Source organism: Lissotriton vulgaris, chromosome 2_1 (assembly GCF_964263255.1).
Source record: "Lissotriton vulgaris chromosome 2_1, aLisVul1.2, whole genome shotgun sequence".
NCBI lineage: Eukaryota > Metazoa > Chordata > Amphibia > Caudata > Salamandridae > Lissotriton > Lissotriton vulgaris.
In genome coordinates, this window is record NC_141687.1 from 982,264,650 (window position 1) to 982,283,398 (window position 18,749).

Consider the following 18,749-nt stretch of genomic DNA (forward strand, 5'->3'; position numbering starts at 1 on the left):
TCGCATCTAGTATAGGTATTCTTAGCCTGTGTTGGCCCTTTTAAGCCCTTTTTCCAGACCTAGAAGAGGATAGCTGCTTAATGTGCCTTTATTCTTGACTTTAACCTGTCTATTGCCTATTGGCTTTGACATATTAGACATATTGGTATGGTTTATGTAGGTATTCTGGCAGAGCTAAGGAGCATTTCACCCCTTTCAGGCCTACATGCCTAAAGCTAGAGAGACTCCATCTTGATGGAAGCAGAGAGGCTTTTTAGGGCAAAGGCGAAGTTTATAGTTAAGGCTGTTTTTCACTTGGAGAGAACCGGTCTGGGCCAGCCCTTATCGGTAGGCTGTATTATTCTCTGTGTAGAAGACACAACAAAAGGCCGGCCGGCTGGGTGTGTGTCCTTGATGCGAGGTGATGCAGAGACCTGGTAAGCGGCGAGCTGATGGATGGAACTTTCCATGGGGAAACAGCATTCTATATTTGTGAAGTGCAGAGGCGGAGTCAGTCAGTCAAGCAGGAAGCAGTCGAGGAGAGAGGGAGTCGAGGAGAGAGTCCAGCAGAGAGGAGAGCAGTGGAGTGGAGTTGGCAGAGAGAGAGAGAGGGTTCAATCTGGAGAAGAGCTGAGTTGAATAGTGAGCTGGAACTGAAGGAAGCAGTCAGAAGCAGTTGCTTATCAGGAGGAGGTGTGAATAGCTGGAGTCTGAAGTAATGCCTTTTAGAAGAGATAGAGGAGAGCTCGTGGATTAACCTATGGGAGCAGATGGAATTGGACATTGGCGCAGAGACAGAGTGAATAAGATAGTGGAATGAACGGTGATCAGAGCGGCAGGAACCAGTAAGATTGAAGACGGAAGGTGGAGAGACAGTTCGTGTGGGGGAGAGGAGTCCAGAGACAGAGTGATCAGCGCAGAGGTGTACCCAAGAGTGCAGGAGAGAGAGAGAGTCTGAGATGACCCAAGGCACAGACGAGAGAGGAACCCAGATGACAGCTAGAACAAGACTACACACTAATAAGGTGAAGGCGTTCCTGTTATATTAATTTACTTTACACTTGCATCTTAATCTTATCTTTATTCCCTGGGCTTTTGCATTGCTAATCTTTTCCCTTTCAGCGGAGTGTTCCTGTTATGTTTAATCCTTCTCTTTCAAGTGGTGTGTTTTACCTATAGTCTTTGTCAGATCTGTATATGTATCTATATTATTGTGATTAAAGAGACCCCCAGTTTATTAATGAACTGCCATGCGCTTCATATTTTTGGTCAATATAGGTAAATGTAGCTCCTAGGTGAGTGCTAGGCACGTGAATGGATGAGTAATCCCAATTAGGTAAGTGGTGATCACATAAATAGGGAGTGAGTGGACCTATAGTGCCAAGAACAGGGGACGCATGATATTAATTGGCTAACTCCTAATATTGTAGTAGCAGACCCTTAGTGAAGAGACTTCCCAATATATATATATATATATATGTATAGGTGTTCATAGGAATGTGGTCGTCGTTGATATGCGGCGTTAATGAGAGCACTGGGGGGTCGAACCAGTGTTGATACCCACAGGATTGTGGCTTGAGTAAATGAGAGCACTAGGTGGTTGAACTAGTGTGTAGGTTTCGCAGGATCGTGAACGGTTTGGAAAAGGGAGCATTGGGTTCTGCAGGCCCGTGTGTAGACACACCAGATTGTGTGTCAGATCTGCCCTAGGGTAGAACGGTCTGGGTCAGGGTGGCCGCGAGACCAACTGATGTGAATAAGTGTGGTGTAGGGTATGGATATCCCTAGTAATCAGTGAGTATTCTTAGTATCCCTATAGATTTAGTGGTGTTCTTAATAATATGAGCTTGTATATTGCGAGTTCCCTATCCTCAGGTAGGTACCAGGTGCCTGGATAGGTGGTCCTGAGGACGGAAGGTGAGTACGTTTTGGCTGGGTCACAGGGCCCCTGGGGGCTGATCCCATCTAAACAGAAAATCCAGCCATTACACCGCCTCAAAAGTTTGGGCTCTCTCTTTATTATATTAGTATGGATATATATATATATATATATATATATATATATTCACTACAAAAAAACATAGGTTTGAGATATGTTATGGTTAGGAATTAGCATTTAAGAAACCTTTGAAATTCACAGAAAAAAACATAGGTTTTAGACATGTTATAGTTAGGAATTAGAATGCAAAAAATCTTAGAAATTCACTGAAATAACCATAGGTTTCAGGGGAGTTATGGATAGCTAGACATTTCACTCGTATACAACCCTTGAAATTCCCATTATAGTAAGTTGTACTAACTATAACTTGTGCACCCGCAATCCACTGCTGATGATGTTACATATTACATCATTCATGACATGGTCAGTGACATCTCTGATGACATCTCAAATTACATCACTGATGACATCATCCATGTGACAAACTGATACACCTCATCATACAGTAGCATAACCTTTCAACACTCATTATAAAATATGGAGTATCATGTTTGAAACCATTGACACACCAATACAAGTTTCTAAAAACCCACTTAGTGATTCCTACATCTACACACACATCTAAATACTTATGTATAGATTCAGTCATACATGCTAACAAAGATTAAAAGAATACTATTAAATATATGTATACACCTACATCAACATTACACACAAACATACATCCTATTTACTTATGCAGACATCTACTCACTTATGCAAACAATTGATCATACTTATATTTACTAAGCAACACACTTACAAAACACTACTTCATTTATTCATAGAGTTAGAAAGTCATACTTAGTGTGTTATAAAATCACTATTACAAGTATACAGTTATCCATACAGTCACTCATACAATCACTGAGTCTGAGGTATACTTATTTATATACAACTGTCACCTACACTGCCTTTTATATTTCTAGTTTGTTTGGACATATATCATTCAGAAATATATATACTCATCACTACACCTCTAAAGAGATTCACACACTCAAACAACTATATCCACATACACTCTTAACCTCATAGACCTACTAAATGAACTATTTACACATCTTTGGACACTCATACAGGCCCACCCAACCACACACACATTTATTCACTATCCCATACAAATACTCACTTAACTAATTAATAACTAATATAGACTTCCACATAGCTAGTAACCAACGTATGTAGTTGTTTGCACAACAAGAGATAGAGTGATACCGGTATTCAAACAGTTTAATCACTATCTCATATATTTAGTGAGACACTTTAAATTCGTCACTTAGACAGTCAATCACATTGCTACTAAATGCTTCATTCAGACACTTATACATTCACTCAGTCTTCAAGACAGATTGCTATGTATATATAATACTTATTTAAATATCGAAACAAACAACATTCACTGGATGATGTCATTTGAGATGTCATCAGTGATGTCACTGACCATGTCATGAATGATGTAATATGTGACATCATCAGCAGTGGATTGTGGGCGCGCGAGTTATAGTTTGTACAAATAACTATAACAGGGGAAATTCAATGGTTTTAAATGAGTGAAATGTCTAGCTAACTATAACACCCATGAAACCTATGTTTTTTTCTAGGCCTGGGCGGTAAATCCCGTTCTGCTCGCGGAATTTGGGTAAATTCGCGTTCCGCGGAGAACCCGAAATTTTTTAAACGATAATTTTTTAATATATTTTAAAAAAATATTTTTTAAATATTGCTTTTAATTTTTTTTATTTTTAGATATGTAATTTTTTTAATTACATTTCACATACTTTTTTATAACATTTTTTTACATAAAAATATATTATTTTTATTATTTTATATTGTTCATAATATACTTACATTATTTTTATTATTTCTTTCCTTTTTTTGGGAAGTCGCACACCCTACGAGCACCCTGCTTGTTTCGTGCGCGAAATGGGTCCGCCATTTTAGGGTCGCTCTCTAGGATCCGCAGAGGTTGTGCGTCGAGCACGGCTTTTCCAACGCGGTTGCTATAGGATTTGTTCGCGACTTCTGGTGCATACACAAGATATACGTACTACGCGACGTGATGGACGCGCGATAGCGCGTGACGTCATATGCATATCGGTTGTGGTGGATGCGTGACTCCAGTGATTTTTTTTATGTTAAAAAACTTATTTATATATTTTTAATATAAATATTAAGACAAGAGATTATCTGAGGTTATTATAAAAATAATATTCTTTACCTTTCTGGAAAAGTACATCACTTTTTAATGCACGAAGTCACACTGGTTGCGAGCACGGTGCGTGCTGACTGGGCGCACCCTATGCACATCCTACGCGCACCCCATGTGACTTCAAAAAAAGAGATTTGATTGGTTCATTACACTTTCTATTGAAACTATTGAATGACCCCACCCATTTCAATCACTTTTCTTAGAACTTTTCTTAGACCTCCTGAGAAGATCTGCTGCTCTTTCTTTTTTGTAGAAGAGATTCACTTAAAAATACCATGGCTGCTAATCAACCATCATCCTCTCATTCAGAGAACTCATCAGAGCAAAAATTTGTTCCTGAACCTCCACCAAAGGAAAAATATACCATCATTGTCTGGAAATGTTTCGCCTTTCCACCAGTCTTAAAAAAGGTGAGTGCTACAAAAGTTACTTGCCGTATATGCAAGGCAGTGCTTTTAAGGGGAGACCCCAACAAAAAGTACTCCTGCGGAACTGCAAGTATGTGGAAGCACTTGCAAATGAAGCATCCGGTCAACTTTGCAAGGGAGGAGTTAAGGAGATTGAGAGAGGCTCCTCCTGCTTCATCAGAAAGCCCGAGTACCAGTGCAGCAATACCAGCAATCTCTACCACACAGCCTGATATTCCTCCCCAATTTGGAATCTTAGAATGACCTGTATAAAATGCGGACGGCTGATAGCATATGGAGAGCAGTGGGTGAATCTGGTGTGTCGACCTGTTGACCACCACCATTGTTAGATTTCTTTTCTCCTCTCCTCCCAGTTTTTAGTTCTCTTTTCCCAGTTCTCATTTTTTCCCCTGTTAAAAAAAAACAAAATACAAAATCGTTCAAAAATTCCCCCCCCCCCAAAACAACTAAAAGAAAAAAAAGTTATTTTCAGAACTAACTACTGTGGTTAAAGAAAGGTCTAAACTAGTATGCTAGTGTGTGAAAGTTGAGATGAATGTATGTGTAGTACATAATTGACAGTAAACATACATTTATGATGTGTATTGAATGCATACGTGCAGAATTATAAGGAAGTGCAGCAGCATGACACTGTTAACTGTTTAACTACAGAGTGCTGTGATACTTCCGAAGTACAGGGATGTAACATATATACATAAATATATTGCAACTCTGTGCTTCCCTCTGCACAGCTGCTCAAACTGCAGCCATGTGGTGACACAGGCACCCTTGCACCCTGGTGCAAGGATATCTGTGTTGTGCGGAGATTGTTTTTGTGCAGGAAGGGATACCTTCCTGCACAAAAACAATCAGTAAAGGCATTTTTCTACTTCAATATATGCTGTGCATTACAGCATACATTGAAAGTGAAAAAATGAGAAGTGAAAACAATTTTCCTCATTGTGCTTTGCTACACCAACAGGAGGATGGTGCAGTATTCACAAACATGTCCAGATTTATGATTTCTGATAAATCAGGGGATGTGTTGTGTTCTATGAGTGTTCTGTGCAAACACGCACAGCAAAACCTATAGAACACCTTTTCAACGCCAAGTACTGTGTATGATGAGATATTTACATAGAAAAAAAAGGTATACAGTATGCCTTTTCATCACCTTATAAATAAGAAAGCGAGTTAATGGCTAGGCCAATTGTTATTATAGGAGTAAATATGTGTACTGATAACAAAGAACAAGATACATTTACAACTACTTACGTTTTAGGAAACTGATAGGACATTATTATATATTACTGAAGGGAAGGGATGCGATCTAATATGACATGTGCAAAAACACTGACTGATGTGGTTTAAGTTAAATTGTTTTATTTCTTTTAATTCTGAAATTATCAAGACCTGCAAAGCAACCATATTAGTCTATTCTGTACTATACCATATATCTTGCAGACAGGTGTTCTGAAGCTGTCCCCTATTTTATACCTTTTTGCATTGCAATTTTCTAACAGAAATCTAGTTCATCCATGTTCCTTTTCTTCAACTGTGTGGAAACACAGTCCATTGTGCATTTTAAGACTTACTAAAACTTGCCTCAACAGTATTACACATAAAAAAAGGTACACATTTTATTCACTTGTTTTTTAAAATCTAAATGGTGGTAAATTTGATATCTTAAAATTAAGATCTGTAAATAAAAATAATAGTTATAACATGTAATAATACATTAAATACAAGAATGCAAAGGTGCACCACACAATTGTAAAGACTACAATGTTAATAAACACAGACGTAGGTTTTCTTAGTCGTGATTTTTCTTTTATTCCAAAAAAAGTGTACAGGCAAAACACGGGTGTTCGCAGCCGAAGCATTTCGTCCTCAAGGGACTGCTTCAGGGCTGCCATAAAAACATATAAACATACAATTAAAATCTAAGTTAAAAGAGTTCATCTTCCAAATAGCCAGACTTTGTTACAATTGATGGCCTAGAAGTTATATTATTACAAACGACCACTATGGTCAAAGCTCATTGTGAACCTGTGCAACCAATTTTTTCTTTTTCATCACTAGCTGATTTACATTTGAGATAGGTAGGCAACAGCATATAGTATATTAGACATCATATGTACTTTTCCTAACATGGTTAGTCTAATTGAATGTTCATGTAGGTTCTATTTATAATGAACAGTGCTTGTAGACAAGTGGATAAGTCTAGAGAGAAGAATGAATAAGGCAAAGGGGAATAGGGGTATCAAGTTCCAGTGATAGAGAGATGTACTATGGGGGAGAGACATCAAATAGTATCTCATCACCCAGATGTAAAGAAAAGGGGTACAACATACCAAGTAGCTTAGAGTATTTGCAATTGTCGCACTGGATAGTGAGTTCTTTGTAGAAGGGTGTTTCAAGCGATCTCTTAGTGGTATTAGGAAGCCTAAGGGAAGGACGGAACAGAGTCACATTAAGGGTTTGCCAAGGAGGAACACAGACGCCTAAAATTCCATCGTAGCATTGAAGTTACCAGACCAAAAAGTTAGGATAACTCCATGTCTTAAATTATGTTTATGTTTTATACCTTTTTGCATTGCAATTTTCTGACAGAAATCTAGTTCATCCATGTTCCTTTTCTTCAACTGTGTGGAAACACAGTCCATTGTGCATTTTAAGACTTACTAAAACTTGCCTCAACAGTATTACACATAAAAAACCAGTACACATTTTATTCACTTGTTTTTTTTAAATCTAAATGGTGGTAAATTTGATATCTTAAAATTAAGATCTGTAAAAAATAATAATAGTTATAACATGTAATAATACATTTTTAACAGCACAGCATAATTTTAACATTTTACAAAGTAATTTCTTTGCCTTTTTTGCTGTTCTCAGAATATATTGAATTTCACAAAAAAACAATCAATTAGATTGTTTAAAAAAAAACAATAATTCAACTATAGTAAAACACTAGATAAATCAAATCACACATATATAAAATGATTACTGCTAAGAAAATGTTATAACTTAAATTTATAAACACTATAAATGATGTCAGTTAAAAGTATACACCTAGACAAAGTGCAACAAAAAGTCCATAATTCAAAAAAAAACATTTCCTTGAGGCCAAATTGTATTTTTGCAGTTATTTGTATGTAAATTGTCCAATGGTAATCCTATGAAATCATAATAATAAATTCCTCAGAGACTGAATTATCTTCCTAAAACTTTGGCTTTAAAAATATTAGGTAGGAATTTTGTAATTCAAAAGGCAAATGTTGTTTGAAAACCAACTTAGCATCATTACAAAGGCTCCAGCCTTTCACACTTTTTAAATAGACAGTATAATGTCCAGATGTTGTTGAAGGACTGCTACAAAAGTCCTTCCTGATATAGATAGCTGTGTAGCCACAAAATGTTTTATTAAACTGTCCAATTTTCTTCCACCAGCTGTACAACGTACACCGTACACGTATACGTATACAACGTTGCATCATTAAAATTATATATTGTCCATATCTTCGTATAAATAATGTTGATAACATTTCTGATTGCATTGGCTACACTCCATGTTTTGATTTGCACCTTTAACTAATTTATTGAAAGAGACTGAATTACAGTCTGGTAATGTCAAATACAGAAATCTTTCAGTGTCTACATTAGTGCTACATGTATACATACAATTCTCACAATAATTATCCCATTTATAACAATGGCCAAAAATACTCTCTATGTCTACACCTTCATTTTCCAAAACAGTAAGCATATACATTAGAAATTCCCGAGCATCTTGTTGGATATTTTGTGTAAATTGTGAAGAACTAGAACATACATCCAAAAGATTACGAACATCAGAAACGCTTTGGATTTTACTTTTATCAGTTCTCAATTTTCCATAAATAGAATGCAACAAGGAACAAAATCTTTTTTCCCGATTCTCCATAATTTGCTGTTGCAAACCTTCAAGAAAAAACCCAACATTGACCACTACATTAGCGTAGCAGTCGACACCAGAACTATTTTCATACTGATAACCAATAATCTCTTCAACAGTGTCCTTTTTCTTTTTGCTTGCAATCACAACATTATCTTGTTTTTTTCCCCTTCTCTACACCTTCAGTACAGATATTGTCATACCTTCTTTTTCGACTAACCACACGCTTTTCAAATACAGGATATTGACCTAAATTAGTAGCATATGTTCTTCTTAACCTATTGTACTCTTTGACACAGTCAGCATCTGCAGTAACCTTTGTATCAACAAAACCAATCAAAAACAACCAGATAATGTTCTGACTCGCGACAAAGCAACATATGCCATACCCTCTTTAAACACAGTATTTCAAATGTTCACCAAAGCACCATCAACACTTAAACCTTGAGATTTATGAATAGTCACTGCATATGCCAGAGAAACTGGAAACTGTTTTCTACGGACATATAAATCTTTAACAAGCAAAAAACTAACTGAACAACAACCAATTTGTTTAACTTCTTCAATCTGATCAAATTTAATTTTTAAGAATTCAATACCCTCTTTATTCTGATAATTAACAAAATCCACAACTTTGCCCATTGCTCCATTAACAAAACCTTTTTCTACTCCCAAATTATGCCTTAAAATGACTCGACAGTTTCTACATGCATATAGATTCTTTTCTAAACTAGCAGTTTTAGATAATGATTTTTCTAAAGAATCAAATTTTGTCTTCAATTTGTTCGATCAAAATAATAGTGATTCCTTCATGCTTTATTTTATCGATGGCTTCCATTTTTATTATTTCATCATTTTCCAGTTTCAAAAGTTGTTAGTTGAATACAGAGCCCTCACGCAGTGTTGGCATTAAGCAGATTACAGATTTATTTTCTGCAATTTCCATGTATATTCTCTCAGGAACTACATTTTCATTTGGAAACAAATTGGAAAGTAATCGAGTCTGCAAAGCTTGTTTGCCATGTCCAGTCAGTAGTCCAATTCTTATATCTTGGAGAATAGTTCCATAATCAACATGATTTGCCTGTCACATATTTCTAATGAGTTATTTGTATTCAAAAGATGATCAGATGTTCACGTTTCCAACACTACCCAGAGACTTTCTGGTGTCTTCATGTGCAAATGTTTTAAATGCTGGTTGTCCTTTTACTGGAGTCAGTTGCAGTAGATCTCCAAAAACTATAATGTGTTTTCCTCCAAATAACTAATTTCTAATTTAAAATATTTGTAGAGCGCAGCGTTCACCGTACGGTTTCTTGGCGCTATAGTGGTAAACCCAGCAACTGAGGACGAAGTGAACCAGGCGAAAAACAGGATGGACAGATTACAAGGGGAAAGCCTGTTGAAACAAGAACGTTTTTAAGTCTTTGCGGAAGGATGTATATTGTGTGGCCGAACGTAGGTGGTCCGGGAGGGAGTTCCAAAAGGTGGGAGCCAGAGTTGAAAAATTGGCTCCACCCCACTTTTTACGTTTAAAACGCGGAGTTTGCAGGAGGGATTTAGAGGAAGAACGAAGCTCTCTGGTAGGGACATAATCGTGGATCAGAGAGGAAATAAAGGCGGGGGCAGTGCCCTGACGAGCCTGAAAAACCATACAACCAGTTTTAAAAAGGGAGCGTTGCTTGACAGGAAGCCAGTGTAGTTCTTTGAGGAGGGGTGTGGAATGGTGGAAGCGGGGGAGACCGTACACCAACCGGGCCGCTTGGTTCTGGATCATCTGGAGCTTCCGCAGGCTGTATGCAGGGATGCCGTTGTAAATGGCATTGGCATAATCCAGCCGCGAAATCACCAGTGCGGACACGAATAACATGTCATACTTTAAGAATTTGCTGCATTCTTAAATGCACAAAGGCAAGCATTAAGTTTGACACCATGCTTACCTCATCAAGACTCTTGAAACTTCACTATAAGCTTCTCCAGATAGCTTGTGGTATTCCAATTTATTTTCATGCTCTACTGGTAGCATTAGTAAATGATGTAAAGTAATTCCTTTAGTGTTGTGTGCTGCCAACCCAGTTGGAGCAGTGACAACACCAGACAAATGTGACTCAGTTGTTTTCTGTAGATAACTTGCAATTACTTTAATTAAAAAACGTTTTCCTGTTCCAGCTTGTCCACTCACGTACATTCGGATAGGTTGAAATGATGTGCATGAGCACTCGTTCATGAAGTAATCCACTGTCAATCTGTTGTATCACTTCATCAAATATTTGTTTTTGCTCAACATTTAGTTGTTCTTCCAACATTAATAAGTTTGTTACATTTTCTTGAGCTTCTTACATTGCTGTTTCCACCTCATTCATGGCGATTGCTGCTTTATTTTCAACAATTGGTTGTCCTAATGGATCTTGACTCAGCGCAGCAGAACTTTGACTGTCTTGAGAACTGTCTCTAGCAATCTCAGCGGCAATTGTAGCTTCTTGATAAATTTCATCGTTCAACATTTTCACATAATTTGCAAAAGCACTGCATTGTATGCTATCTTTACAAGCATTAAATGAATCTTCATGGCTCTGGAAATCTCCAAGTAATTCCAGTTCTGAACGCCATGGTTTAAATAGTTGTAACAGGGCTAAATAGTAGAATTCCTATTTATCAGCAGTGTCGCAACTCAGCTTCCTGTGATTAATCAAATTTTCTTTTGTTTGTTTCACCAAACATCCTTCGAAACCAATGACTCCATATTTTCCATCATTGATGTTCTCTGTAGTATTCCGTTTAAAAGTGTAGTTTTGCAGGACTTCATAGAGACACATGTTCTCAAGATGATGACTTCTGTTTGGGTAATATGTGTCAAGCATACTCGTTTTCAAAATATCTGTACTTTCTGTATCTTTTGCTGCTAAATATTCAATTTCTTGTACAGATTTCAGTACTCGATTTCGCATTGCTGCAAGAGCTAGAGTCACATAAATGATTCTTGCTGATTTGGAGTATAGACTTGCGGATGATAACCGATCTGAGCATTCATACGCTCAGATTTCTTGATGCGATAACATCTTCAAACTGAAACTGTATAATTTCTTACTTAGACTCTTCTCGTGAGAAATATCTTCCCACATTTCTTTCAACTCCGTCTTTTCTGATTTTGTAATATAAGATGTTATATATCGAGCAACAGCAATGGAATTGTCTGCAACATATTGAATATCCATGTTAGCATTCCACATGGACAAAATAACTGGGTTGTAGTCATTTATGTATTTTGACTCTTCATTTCTTCTTAAGTTGTAGGTATTTTTTGGAGACTTTCTTCTGATAGTATGTCGCAAAGATGACATAAAACTGTTCACTCTTCCTTTTGATATTAGAGGACGTGGAATCCAAAACGACATTCGGTGTAGAACTTGTTCTTAGATTTGTACTTTCGTTGACAGCATTTTCCACATCGGTGGCTTTGGAATCGTAACACTCTCAAGTTGTTTTCTTCTGTGCTTTTGGGTACAGCACATGTTGCATATTGTTAAAAAAAACTCAAAGCAGTATCATCCGCATCTGTTCCAAATTTAGGAGCGTCCTTGATCCATTACAGCATATGTATATGAGGACCACCTCTTGCTTGATACTCCTCTCTCCAAAAGAAATCCGCAACTTCTCCAAGAGGAGGATTTTTTTTATTGCAGATAAAAGACATCATAGCCTCAAATCTATGATTGAAATACCTGCATACATTAACAGGATCCAAAGAGCACAATTCTCCAGGTGTCTTGTATTCAATATTTTTTATATTAGAATTTGCCTCTCGAAGAAATTCTAGTAAATCATCCCAAGCGCACTCGGCACAGCTTAGGGTAAGGAACCATGTTAGAGTTCCTAAGTTCCGTAGCATACATTTCAGTTCTCCATGACGACGGTACCAATATTCATTAGTCCCACGCTGACATGCCATCAAATTAATGAGTTGAGATTCTAGATGATCATCTCTCTGGTGCACTTTATCCATAAAATCTTTTGCAGATACATTTTGCAGATGGATTCCAGTATTTAGAATATAATTGACTGCATATGAAAGATGCAGGAATCTGCACAGGATGTTTATCATATCGTCCTCCTTTTCCAGTTGGGAACAACTGTGGAAAACAATGAGCTTCCAAGCTCTCTTTCCATACACTCATGGGACTTCCCTTTGCTTTTTTCATTTGGAACCAATCAATAGTGTTCCCCATCACTTCGTTTGAATGAAGTGGATGCACACTCTAATGTTCATAGATTTCTTCTCATCTTAACATATCTACTTTTTAAGTCTCGCTGAACCAACGCACATGCGTTGTTCTGCGAGAGTATAATAGGGCTTTCAAAAAATGCTCCCAAAGTCTGCAGATCGGACACAGTGCAAGTGCGCCAGGCGTGCGCACCATTTGTCTGCCTGCAGGCTTTGGGAGCAATTTCGCGGCCGGTTTGATGTTCTCAGTGAGCCGCGCGGCCACTGAGAACATAAATGCTCACCATTTGTCAACCGCTCCCTTCCTGTTGGCATTCCCCCCCCCCCCACTTCTCTCCATATCTGCCCCTAAACGTGTTTTGTGCAAATTCTTTACCTGGGTAGGTTTGTGGCTGTTTGTGGCAAAATATTAACTGTATTGACTGTTTGACTGTGCTAAGATGAAGTAAAGAAACCATTTACCACCTTACATGAACTCTGGACCTTTGATTGGATAAGGATTGAAAACCTTTCTGCACCTTTCTGTATCAAATGGGGTGCTCCACTATTAATGTTGTGGAAATATATTTTACAGTCTGTCTGTCTGTCTGTCTGTTAGTCACCCTGCCTGTCTGTCTGTCTGTCTGTTAGTCTCCCTGTCTGCCTGTCTGTCTGTCTGTCTGTTTGTCTCCCTGCCTGCCCGTCTGTCAGTCCATGTGGTTTCCTACCTGTCTGTCTGTCCATCTGCTTTCCTACCTGTCTGTCTGTCTGTCCATCTGCTTTCCTACCTGTCTGTCTGTCTGTCTGTCTGTCCATCTGCTTTCCTACCTGTCTGTCTGACTGTCCATCTGCTTTCCTACCTGTCTGTCTGTCTGTCCATCCGCTTTCCTACCTGTCTGTCTGTCTGTCTGTCCATCTGCTTTCCTACCTCTCTGTCTGTCTGTCCATCTGCTTTCCTACCTGTCTGTCCATCTGCTTTCCTACCTGTCTGTCTGTCTGTCCATCTGATTTCCTACCTGTCTGTCTGTCTGTCTGTCTGTCCATCTACTTTCCTACCTGTCTGTCTGTATGTCCATCTGCTTTCCTACCTGCCTCTCTGTCCATCTGCTTTCCTACCTGTCTGTCTGCCCATCTGCTTTCCTGCGTGTCTGTCTGTCTGTCTATCTGCTTTCCTACCTGTCTGTCTGTCCATCTGCTTTCCTACCTGTCTGTCTGTCTGTCCATCAGCTTTCCTGCCTGTCTGTCTGTCTGCCTGCCTGCCTGTCTATCTGTCTGTCTGTCTGTCAGTCTGTCTCCCTGTCTGTCTGTTAGTCACCCTGCCTGCCTGCCTGCCTGCCTGTCTGACCATCTGCTTTCCAACCTGTCTGTCTGCCTGTTAGTCTCCCTGTATGTCTGTCTGTCTGTCTGTCCATCTGCTTTCCTGTCTTGCCTGTCTGTCTGTCTGTCTGTTAGTCTCCCTGCCTGTCTGTCTGTCTGTCTGTTAGTCTCCCTGCCTGTCTGTCTGTCTGTCTGTCTGTCTGTTAGTCTCCCTGCCTGCCTGTCTGTCTGTCTGTCTGTCTGTCTGTCTGTTAGTCTCCCTGTCTGTCTGTTATTCTACCTGCCTGCCTGTCTGTCTGTCCATCTGCTTTCCTACCTGTCTGTCAGTCCATCTGCTTTCCTACCTGTCTGTCTGTCTGCCTGTCTGTCCATCTGCTTTCCTACCTGTCTGTCTGTCTGTCCATCTGCTTTCCTACCGGTCTGTCTGTCTGTCCATCCGCTTTCCTACCTGTCTGTCTGTCTGTCTGTCTGTCTGTCCATCTGCTTTCCTACCTGTCTGTCTGTCTGTCCATCTGCTTTCCTACCTGTCTGTCTGTCCATCTACTTTCCTACCTGTCTGTCCATCTGCTTTCCTACCTGCCTGTCTGTCCATCTGCTTTCCTACCTGTCTGTCTGTCCATCTGCTTTCCTACCTGTCTGTCTGTCTGTCTGTCTGTCCATCTGCTTTCCTACCTGTCTGTCTGTCTCTCCATCTGCTTTCCTACCTGTCCGTCTGTCTGTCCATCCGCTTTCCTACCTGTTTGTCTGTCTGCCCATCTGCTTTCCTACCTGTCTGTCTGTCTGTCTGTCCATCTGCTTTCCTACCTGTCCATCTGTCTGTCCATCTGCTTTCCTACCTGTCTGTCTGTCCATCTTCTTTCCTACCTGTCTGTCTGTCCATCTGGCTTCCTACCTGTCTGTCTCTCCATCTGCTTTCCTACCTGTCTGTCTGTTAGTCTCCCTGCCTGCCTGTCTGTCTGTTAGTCTCCCTGCCTGCCTGCCTGCCTGCCCGCCTGCTTTCCTACCTGTCTGTCTGTAAGTTTCCCTGCCTGCCTGCCTGTCCGTCTGCCCATCTGCTTTCCTACCTGTCTGTCTGTTAGTCTCCCTGCCTGCCTGCCTGTCTGTCCATCTGATTTCCCACCTGTCTGTCTGCTAGTCTCCCTGCCTGCCTGTCTGTCTGCCCATCTGCTTTCCTACCTGTCTGTCTGTTAGTCCGTCTGTCTGTCTGTCTGTCTATCCGTCCATCTGCTTTCCTACCTGTCTGTCTCTCCATCTGCTTTCCTACCTGTCCGTCTGTCTGTCCATCCGCTTTCCTACCTGTTTGTCTGTCTGCCCATCTGCTTTCCTACCTGTCTGTCTGTCTGTCTGTCTGTCTGTCTGTCTGTCCATCTGCTTTCCTACCTGTCTATCTGTCTGTCCATCTGCTTTCCTACCTGTCTGTCTATCTGTCCATCTACTTTCCTACCTGTGTGTCTGTCCATCTGGATTCCTACCTGTCTGTCTCTCCATCTGCTTTCCTACCTGTCTGTCTGATAGTCTCCCTGCCTGCCTGTCTGTCTGTTAGTCTCCCTGCCTGCCTGCCTGTCCGCCTGCTTTCCTACCTGTCTGCCTGTTAGTCTCCCTGCCTGCCTGTCCGTCTGCCCATCTGCTTTCCTACCTGTCTGTCTTTTAGTCTCCCTGCCTGCCAGTCTGCCCATCTGCTTTCCTACCGGTCTGTCTGTTAGTCTCCCTGCCTGCCTGCCTGTCTGCCCATCTGCTTTCCTACCTGTCTGTCTGCTAGTCTCCCTGCCTACCTGTCTGTCTGCCCATCTGCTTTCCTACCTGTCTGTCTGTTAGTCTCCCTGCCTGCCTGTCTGCCCATCTGCTTTCCTACCTGTATGTCTGTTAGTCTCCCTGCCTGCCTGCCTGTCTGTCCATCTGATTTCCTACCTGTCTGTCTGTTAGTCTCCCTGCCTGCCTGTCTGCCCATCTGCTTTCCTACCTGTCTGTCTGTTAGTCTCCCTGCCTGCCTGCCTGTCTGCCCATCTGCTTTCCTACCTGTCTGTCTGTTAGTCTCCCTGCCTGCCTGCCTGCCTGTCTGTCCGCCCATCTGTTTTCCTACCTGTCTGTATGTTAGTCTCCCTGCCTGCCTGTCTGTCTGTTAGTCTCCCTGCCTGCCTGCCTGCCTGCCTGCCTGCCTGTCCGCCTGCTTTCCTACCAGTCTGCCTGTTAGTCTCCCTGCCTGCCTGCCTGCCTGTCCGTCTGCCCATCTGCTTTCCTACCTGTCTGTCTTTTAGTCTCCCTGCCTGCCAGTCTGCCCATCTGCTTTCCTACCTGTCTGTCTGCTAGTCTCCCTGCCTACCTGTCTGTCTGCCCATCTGCTTTCCTACCTGTCTGTCTGTTAGTCTCCCTGCCTGCCTGTCTGCCCATCTGCTTTCCTACCTGTATGTCTGTTAGTCTCCCTGCCTGCCTGCCTGTCTGTCCATCTGATTTCCTACCTGTCTGTCTGTTAGTCTCCCTGCCTGCCTGTCTGCCCATCTGCTTTCCTACCTGTCTGTCTGTTAGTCTCCCTGCCTGCCTCCTTACTGCCCATCTGCTTTCCTACCTGTCTGTCTGTTAGTCTCCCTGCCTGCCTGCCTGCCTGTCCACCCATCTGTTTTCCTACCTGTCTGTCTGTTAGTCTCCCTGCCTGCCTGCCTGTCTAACTGCATGTTTTCAGCACAGGAATTTGCCATTGGCAGAAGAGTCTCCGGTGCTGCTAAAACCAGTGCTCATTTTGTACTGGTATTTGCCAGCGCTCAATTTAAGGTCTCGCTGAACCAACGCACATGCATTGTTCTGCAAGAGTATAGTAGGGCTTTCAAAAATGCTCCCAAAGTCTGCAGATCGGACACAGTGCATGTGTGCCAGGCGTGTGCACCATTTGTCCACCTGCAGGCTTTGGGAGCAATTTCGCGGCCGCTTTGATTTTCTCAGTGAGCCGCGCAGCCACTGAGAACAACAAAGCGTCTGCAAAATGCTCACCATTTGTCACCCCCTCCCTTCCTGCTGGCATTCCCCCCTCCCTTCTCGCCCAGGCCTTGTTTCCCTTGTTTATTTAGCCTACGTCTATGACAAGATCACAGGCAACACCTAACACCCCCTCTGATATCAGAACCTGCTCGTTACTCCCCAGTCCAAATGAATTGTTAGAGGAAATTGGCCTGTTGTTGTACCTGCCTAGAAATCCTCAAAGAGTCTCATGCCCATGCCAGATGACACAGGATTTCCTGAGCTACCTCTTTCCTAAAGCTGTCGATTTAGTTATCCCCATCGACATTAAGTTCTCTTCTTCCCACTTGGTGTATGTCCTGACCTTGCTGTTTCTTGTAAAGCAGTGACATTTAGTGTTCTCCGCAGAGAAGTCACTGCCGCATCAATGTGTACTAACAAACCGTTTACCTCAGTCACTTTCTGGCGGCCACGCAGGGGGGAAAGGCCAGAGGACACATCTGCACAATCGTTCGCGGACGCTTCTGCAATGTTTTAAAGGCAGCAGTGTAAAGAGGTGTGTTTGTGTGCGCCTGGTACGTGACTTTTTACATCTCCTTGGCGCTTTCACTTTACCAAACCGCTACACTATATATGCGCAAAAATTTACATCACAGTGCTTTAAATTGAGGTACGTGACTTTTTACATCTCCATGGCGCTTTCACTAGCCTTACCCCGAATATCAAACCACAAATGTGGCACGTAATGCCGCCCATCCCCGCCAATTTACGACCTATTTCAGGACATTTTTTTAAATGTATTTTCAAATTATTCATCAACTATTTTTTTATAGGCTAGCCAGTAAATATTATAGCTCTTTACCAGGAGTGCTACAAAAAGGCAAATGGAATGCAAGTTCTGACAAACATACGGGGTACAGATGTACGGAATACGAGCAAGCCACTGGTCACTTCATTAAACCGCAGCGCTATGTGTGCGCAATGATGTTAGCGCTATAGTATATATATATTCAATAATTACCATACCACGCAGGGGGGAACAGACAGAGGCAACATCTGTCCGATCGTTCCCGGACGCTTCTGCAATGTTTTAGAGGCAGCAATGTTAAAAGGTGTGTGTTTGGGTGCGCCTGGTACGTGACTTTTTACATCTCCTTGGCGCTTTCACTTTACCAAACCGCGGCGCTATGTGTGCGCAATGATGTACATTACACGCTTTATATTCTGGTTTGATAGCTGAGCGTACTAGTGTGCCTAGGAACTGCAGGAATATGTGCCACACCCAATAGTCACAGGTTCAAATTTGTGCTAGTCCGCTTGGTTTATCAGCCTCCCAATGTTGATAAATCATTTGTAATTAATCAGACACAGCACTTAATCTTCCAGTGCTCAACACACATATATATCCTTTACACTTGCCATCTTGCCATTGTGTGTTTGTGTGCGCCTGGTACGTGACTTTTTACATCTCCTTGGCGCTTTCACTTTACCAAACCGCTACGCTATGTGTGCGCAATGAACACTGTGTTCAATGCAACATACACTCCACACAATACCACTCAGTGCCACATACTTACACACCACATAATTACACTGCATCCAATGCAACATACACTCCAAATCCCACTCAGTGCCACACAATTACACGCCACATAGTTACACAGCTCTCAATGCAACAGACACTCCAAATACCACTCACTGACACATAATTAAACGCCACACAATTACACTCTACTGAATATAACATACACTCCACACAATACCACTCAGTG